The following is a 6,165-nucleotide window of genomic DNA, read 5'->3' on the forward strand; positions in this document are numbered from 1 at the left end:
CACGTTAGCCAGATGCACAAGGGGGTGCACGTGTCTGGAGTTCGTTTGCAGAGGCTGGAAGCCCTGGCACGCCCATTCTCTCTCCCTCCCTCTATCTGTCTTTCTCTCTGTGTCTGTCACTCTCAAATAAATAAATAAAATTATAAAAAAAATAGAGAAGTGCTTTTGGGCAGTTTGGTAAGCATCAGCAAATGTTACACCCCTAGGGCTCATGACTACCTGTTTTAAGTTTTCAGTATCAGGGATGTGTTCCCCCCCATGGAACAGGCCTCCAGTCTAATTGGAGGGCAGTTGGTTTCCACCATGACAGACCTGCCACTATTGCACCTGTTGGCTCATTTAGCCTGGCTGGCCAAATATAAGGCTTGCAGTGTCCACTGTTGAGTATCTTCACTGGTGGTATTTCTTTCTCCCATTGAACTACATGTAGAATGGATTCTTCCAGCTTTCTGTCAGCTGGTCTACATGGAGGAGGTTATCAGCTCAGTTCCAATAAGATTTCTCAATGGCCTTGCAGCCCAAGTATGTGGATTCTTCAGCAATAGGGTCTTACCATCTATTCCTGGTGGGAAACCGAGGGCCTCGGCAATGGCCTATAATGTTTTGGAGGCATCAGGGACCTCCCTGGCCAACAACTCACTGGAGGTATCATAGAGAGTTTTATAAGAAGCAGAGAAAGAAGGCTGGGCATATTCCAAGCTCAGGGGTAGAGGGTTTTCCTAGCATGTGCAAGGACCTAGGTCCAGTTCACACCAAGGGTGGGGAAAACAGAAAGAATGAATGCAGGAGAATGGCTTGTATTCAGGACTTGTATTCAGGACTCTGTTGGTACAACAACCAGTGCTTGCCTGATGTTTGTTTTGTTTCTATGAGTGCTCAGCTATGAGGACACAGACATAAAGAAACCTGGTGATTAGTGGGTGAGAGAGAAAGACAAGTGATTGAGCTGGGCCTGACATGAGAACGGTGAACTGACGTGACATACTGGCTGTATGGAAAAGAATAGAGGGCCCGGCATATAAGGGAGAAAAACAGGTTAAAGAACTAAAGTCGCAACAGCTTGAAAGTTGGATATCTATGCATAGAGATAAGGGAGTCAGGGACAAGAAGCTGGGTTTGTAGAATGAGATTTTTTGAGTAAAATGTCAGGAGTAAAGCAGATCTGCTCAGGAAAGGGTCAGAGGCCATCATAAAAAGTTTGATGAGATGGGCTGGAGAGATGGCTTAACAGTTAAGGCATTGGCCTGCAAAGCCAAAGGACTCAGGTTCAATTCACCAGTCCTCATGTAAGTCAGATGCACAAGGTGGCGCATGTGTCTGGTGTTTGTTTGCAGTGCTGAAAGCCCTGGTGCATCCAATCTGTCTCTCTCTCTTTCTATCTGCCTCTTTCTCTCCCTCTCTGTCTCTTTCAAGTAAATAAATAAAAACTTTAAAAAACGTTTGATGAGTTACTGGAGGTGAGGACAACATAGACCTGTGGGATCCGTGTCTTCTGATTAGGTGACGTGCAAGACTGTGGACCTAAGATATGACTGACTGAGTGATGAGAACTGTCTTCCTCAATTCCCAACCTCTCCCGGCCCCACAGCAGTGGCACAGCACAGGACTCAGACAGGGTGAGCTGCTACCCAGTGCTTGTAAAACTTTTACAATGAGGCTCCTAACTCTCCTGTGTTTGCTTCTTTCTATCATAACTCCATGTTGACTTTTCACTTTAAAAAATTGTGTGTGTGTTGGGCTGGAGAGATGGCTTAGCGGTTAAGCGCTTGCCTATGAAGCCTAAGGACCCTGGTTCAAGGCTCGGTTCCCCAGGTCCCACGTTAGCCAGATGCACAAGGGGGCGCACGCGTCTGGAGTTCGTTTGCAGAGGCTGGAAGCCCTGGTGCGCCCATTCTCTCTCTCTCCCTCTATCTGTCTTTCTCTCTGTGTCTGTCAAAAAAAAAAAAAATTGTGTGTGTGTGTGTGTGTGTGTGTGTGTGTGTCTGTGCATGCGTGCACGTGTGCGTCAGGATTACATGGGTGGCTTGGGAATTGAACTGGGACTGGAAGGCTTTGCAAGTAAGTGCCTTTAGCCATTGGGCCATATTCCCAGTCCCCTTACTTTTCAGGTTTGAATCCATCACTCTCTCTTTGTTGTAAACCATCCTGTGAGGTCTTTGATTGAGTTTAGTAATTTATCTTATTTCTAATTCTAGGCTACGTACTATGTGTAGTTTCTCCTCAAATGTAGACTTGTTCTGACTGTAAGCTTTCCAACTGACCTCCTAGGTGGGGGTTGTTCCAGCCAGAGCTCTAGACTGCACACTCCCCTAGCACCTAATGCTATGGTCATAAGGAAGTGATATAACCAGTGTCTGGCTTCAGTTATGTAGTACCTACAGAAAGCCAAATGCACAAAGTGGCATATGCATCTGGAGTTCATTTGCAGTGGCAAGGGGTCTTAGCATGGTCTATATTCCCTCTTCTATCTCTGCTCACAAAAACATAAATGAAAAGATAAAATTCACTTTGTAAATGTAACTCCCTTTGAATTATCTTTTTCATTTTCACTAGAGTTCTTAAATGGTCTTTGTAGTTTCCCTTTCAAAGGCAGCTCTGTCAGAGCTTAATAGTGAGTGTCCAATTTTCTAAGCCCAACAGCTGCAGATACCCAATATGCTACCATTCTAGAGCCTAGCCAACTTTAGTTCTGAGACTATAAAAATTAGTATCTGCTCCCAAGAATGCATATCCTACTGGCTAAGAGAGATGGAAGTTGGCATGTTTAAATACACTCTTCTCGATTTGAGACACCAATGCTGTCCTTCTTTTAAGCATCCTGAGAGCTCTTCCTCTCTGTTGTCTGCCCTTTTCATATTGATTTTGTCCTAGGCCTTCTTTTTCTTTCTTTGCATTTTTCATTCTGGAAACACCTAATTTGGTCCATTTAGATTACATTTCCATTCTATGTGTATGACTCTCAAATCTGAGTTGCTAACTTACATCTCTGAGCTCCAGAACAATGATTATCAGTATGTTCCTTAACCCGAATATGCTGCCTGCAAAGTTTATCACCTTTATCCCAGATGTGCTCCTACTCCATTAGCCTCACTGTCTGTGAATGGAGTTTTCTAGCCAACTACTCAAGCAGAAACCTGGTTGTCATGCTGAACTTGAAATCACGTGCAATGTCTAGATGATTTGATGTTTTCCATGGCTGACTGATCAACTTCTTTCTATCCCTCCTATCTCTGGCCTCGTCTTAGATTTCCTAACTTGCCTCCTATTTGGTTTCTTTGCTTCTAGTTTTGTCCCTTTAACCTATCTTCTAGTCTGATGCAAGAATGATCTTTCTGAAATGTAAATCCCTCTTTTCTCCATTTAAAAACCATCCAGTGGCTTCCCCTAGTCTTCAGGACGCTATCCAAACAGTTTATCATGTCTTGCAGGATCCTTTGTAACCTGATCTTGCCTGGCTTTCCTGCTTCATTTCCTCCATCTTTTCCTGAAGTACTAAATCCCAGCTGAACCAAATTACTTATTTGGAATTTCTCAGTCACTATGTGTATAACTATGTGTATGTTTATACACTATGTGTATAAACGCACAATTCAGTGCGTTTATACCTGCGGATATTGCTACCTGGCATGTCCTTCTGATTGGTTTCTCTCCTCCATTCTTGATGAATTCCTGTTTGTTCTTTGAAATCTAGTCTTCCCATTGTTTTCTCTGTAAAGTTCTAACTTGACCTCCTCCTTTTGTGATGTTCCATTATGACCATTTTCATTCTGTGTTCCTGCCTTGTACTGATTAGTTTATGATATATCTCCTCAAGGGTTCATTGGGCCTTTGAAAGGATTATCTCTAAGAGTGTTTTGAAGGGCTCCAAATTTGATAATTATTTTTTGGGCATCTCCTATGTGCCAAGGGATTATGATAGGTACTGTGATGATTTTCTTATTTTCCATTTTTTTTTTTCCCTTAAAGGCAGTTTCTCAGTCTCCTGCATAGGTCTGCATCCTGTTTGTCCTTCAAAGTCTGACCTCAGCCTCCTTTACTTCTGCATATGCGCGCTGAGTCACTCCATCCATTTCCTTAGCTTTAATTGCTGACAACTCCCAAATCTGTTCTCCCAGCAAAGACCACATTCTCAAGCTCCAGATGGTCCCAGGCATCTCAAACTCAGCACGTACAAAACTAAACTATCTTCCCTTTCTTTTATTCTTTATGGGCTAAAAGGAGGAAAAAAAAATTGTAGGAGAGTTTCAACAACTTTAAGGGAAAACAGTTCAAAATTAAGCCAGGACAATGACATTCTCCAGTGACAAAACCAAGGACAGCTTTTGTATTTTCTTTAAAAAGAACTTCATTTATTCATGAGTTTGTGAGGAGATAGATAGTTAGAGAGAGAAAGAAGGAGATGTGCGTATGGTGTGGGTGCAGTATGCCCTCTTGTCTCTGCAGACGAACTCCACATGTATGTGCCACTTTGTGCATCTGGCTTTATGTGGGTACTGGGAAATTGAACCTGGCCCAGCATGCTCTACAGGCAAGCGCCTTTAACCACTGAACCATCTCCCCAGTCTCTCCTCCCACTGACATTTTTAAAGTGGGTATTAGGAATCTGAACTCAGGTCCTAATGCTTGGGTGCCACTTTACCCAATGAGCCATTTCCCTATCCCTAAAAATACTTTAAAAAAATTACACAGATACATTGTGGAACAGAATGCAAAATGTCAGAGAAATTTTAACTCCTTTCCTCAAAGCGTAAGCACACAGACCACTTTTCACATTACAGCTTCTCAGACTTAGCTTAGACCAAACTTATGCTCAAGAGTCAAAAGATGTAGACACTGTGCCCATTCATTTAAGAGCATGGTGAGGAGAGCCTTCAGGGTACAAACATTATCCCGGGTAGACAATGGGAAATCAGCTTTGCAGGAAGTCTTTTTCAGGGGAAGTAGGAGGAAACAGGAGAAGGGAGGAGTTAGTGTGTATGAACTGCGGATCTACCCTGAAATCTGCAAAACACATTGATTCATTCAATAGACACTAACTGATGCCAACTTTGTCCTCTGTTCTTTGTTGAGTGTGGAAGAGATGAATTAGATGTGTTCTTTGCCTTCAAGTAGCTTGCTATTTGGTGATGGGTGCTAAGCAGTATAATTATGCTATTGCAGTAATAAAGGTTCTACATTATAAAACTGGACCACTAGAAAAGAAATTAAAGAAAATCATCCCATTTATATCACTACATCATCTCGTTATATAACGTCAGTGCTAGGGACATCATTCAGTGGTAGCACCCTTGTTTGGCATGTGCAAGGACCTGGGTTTCTTCCCTAGCATGACAGAACAATAATCAAGCAAACCCAACTGTTGCAGTCGGGTCTGCATTGCTGGTAGAAATCACCCAAGTAAAAGCAGCTTGTGGGAAAAAAAGAGGTTTAGTTTGGCTTACAGACTCAAGGGGGAAGTTCCATGATGGCAGGAAAAATGATGGCATGGGCAGAGGGTGGATATCACCCCTGGCCAACATCAGGTGGACAATAGCAACAGGAGAGTGTTCCAAACAATGGCATGGGGAAGCTGGCTATAACACCAATAAGCCCGCCCCCAACAATACATTCCCTCCAGGAGGCTTTAATTTCCAAATCTCTATCAGCTGGGAACCTAGCATACAGAACACCTAAGTTTATGGGGGACACCTAAATCAAACTACCACATTCTGCCCTCTGGCCCCCATAAACTGATATCCATACACGATGTAAAAATGCAATACATTCATCTAACTTTAAAGTCCCCATATTTTTTTTTATCAATTCCAGTGATGTTCATATGTCCCCATTGTGCAAGATCTTTTAACTGAGCTATAATACCAAAAAATAATCTCAAAAAATCCATAATGGCACAGAATAAACATTCACACTGCAAAAGATGGCACTGGGCATAGCAAAGAAATATTCAACCAATACGTGATTTAAATAGGGAAAACACCAAACTCTGTAGCTACAAGTCCAACAACTCTAGCCAATGACAAGTCTCAAAATCCAATAATTCTAACCAGCAACAAGTCTATGGAGTTCCAATTCCGCCCCTCCAGCTAGGCTACTCAGAGTCCTGGAAAACTTCATCCAGGGCTGGCAGCTTTCCTTAGCAGCTGCCTCATGGTCCCGGCATCTCCA

Source organism: Jaculus jaculus, chromosome 3, assembly GCF_020740685.1.
Source record: "Jaculus jaculus isolate mJacJac1 chromosome 3, mJacJac1.mat.Y.cur, whole genome shotgun sequence".
Classification (NCBI taxonomy): domain Eukaryota; kingdom Metazoa; phylum Chordata; class Mammalia; order Rodentia; family Dipodidae; genus Jaculus; species Jaculus jaculus.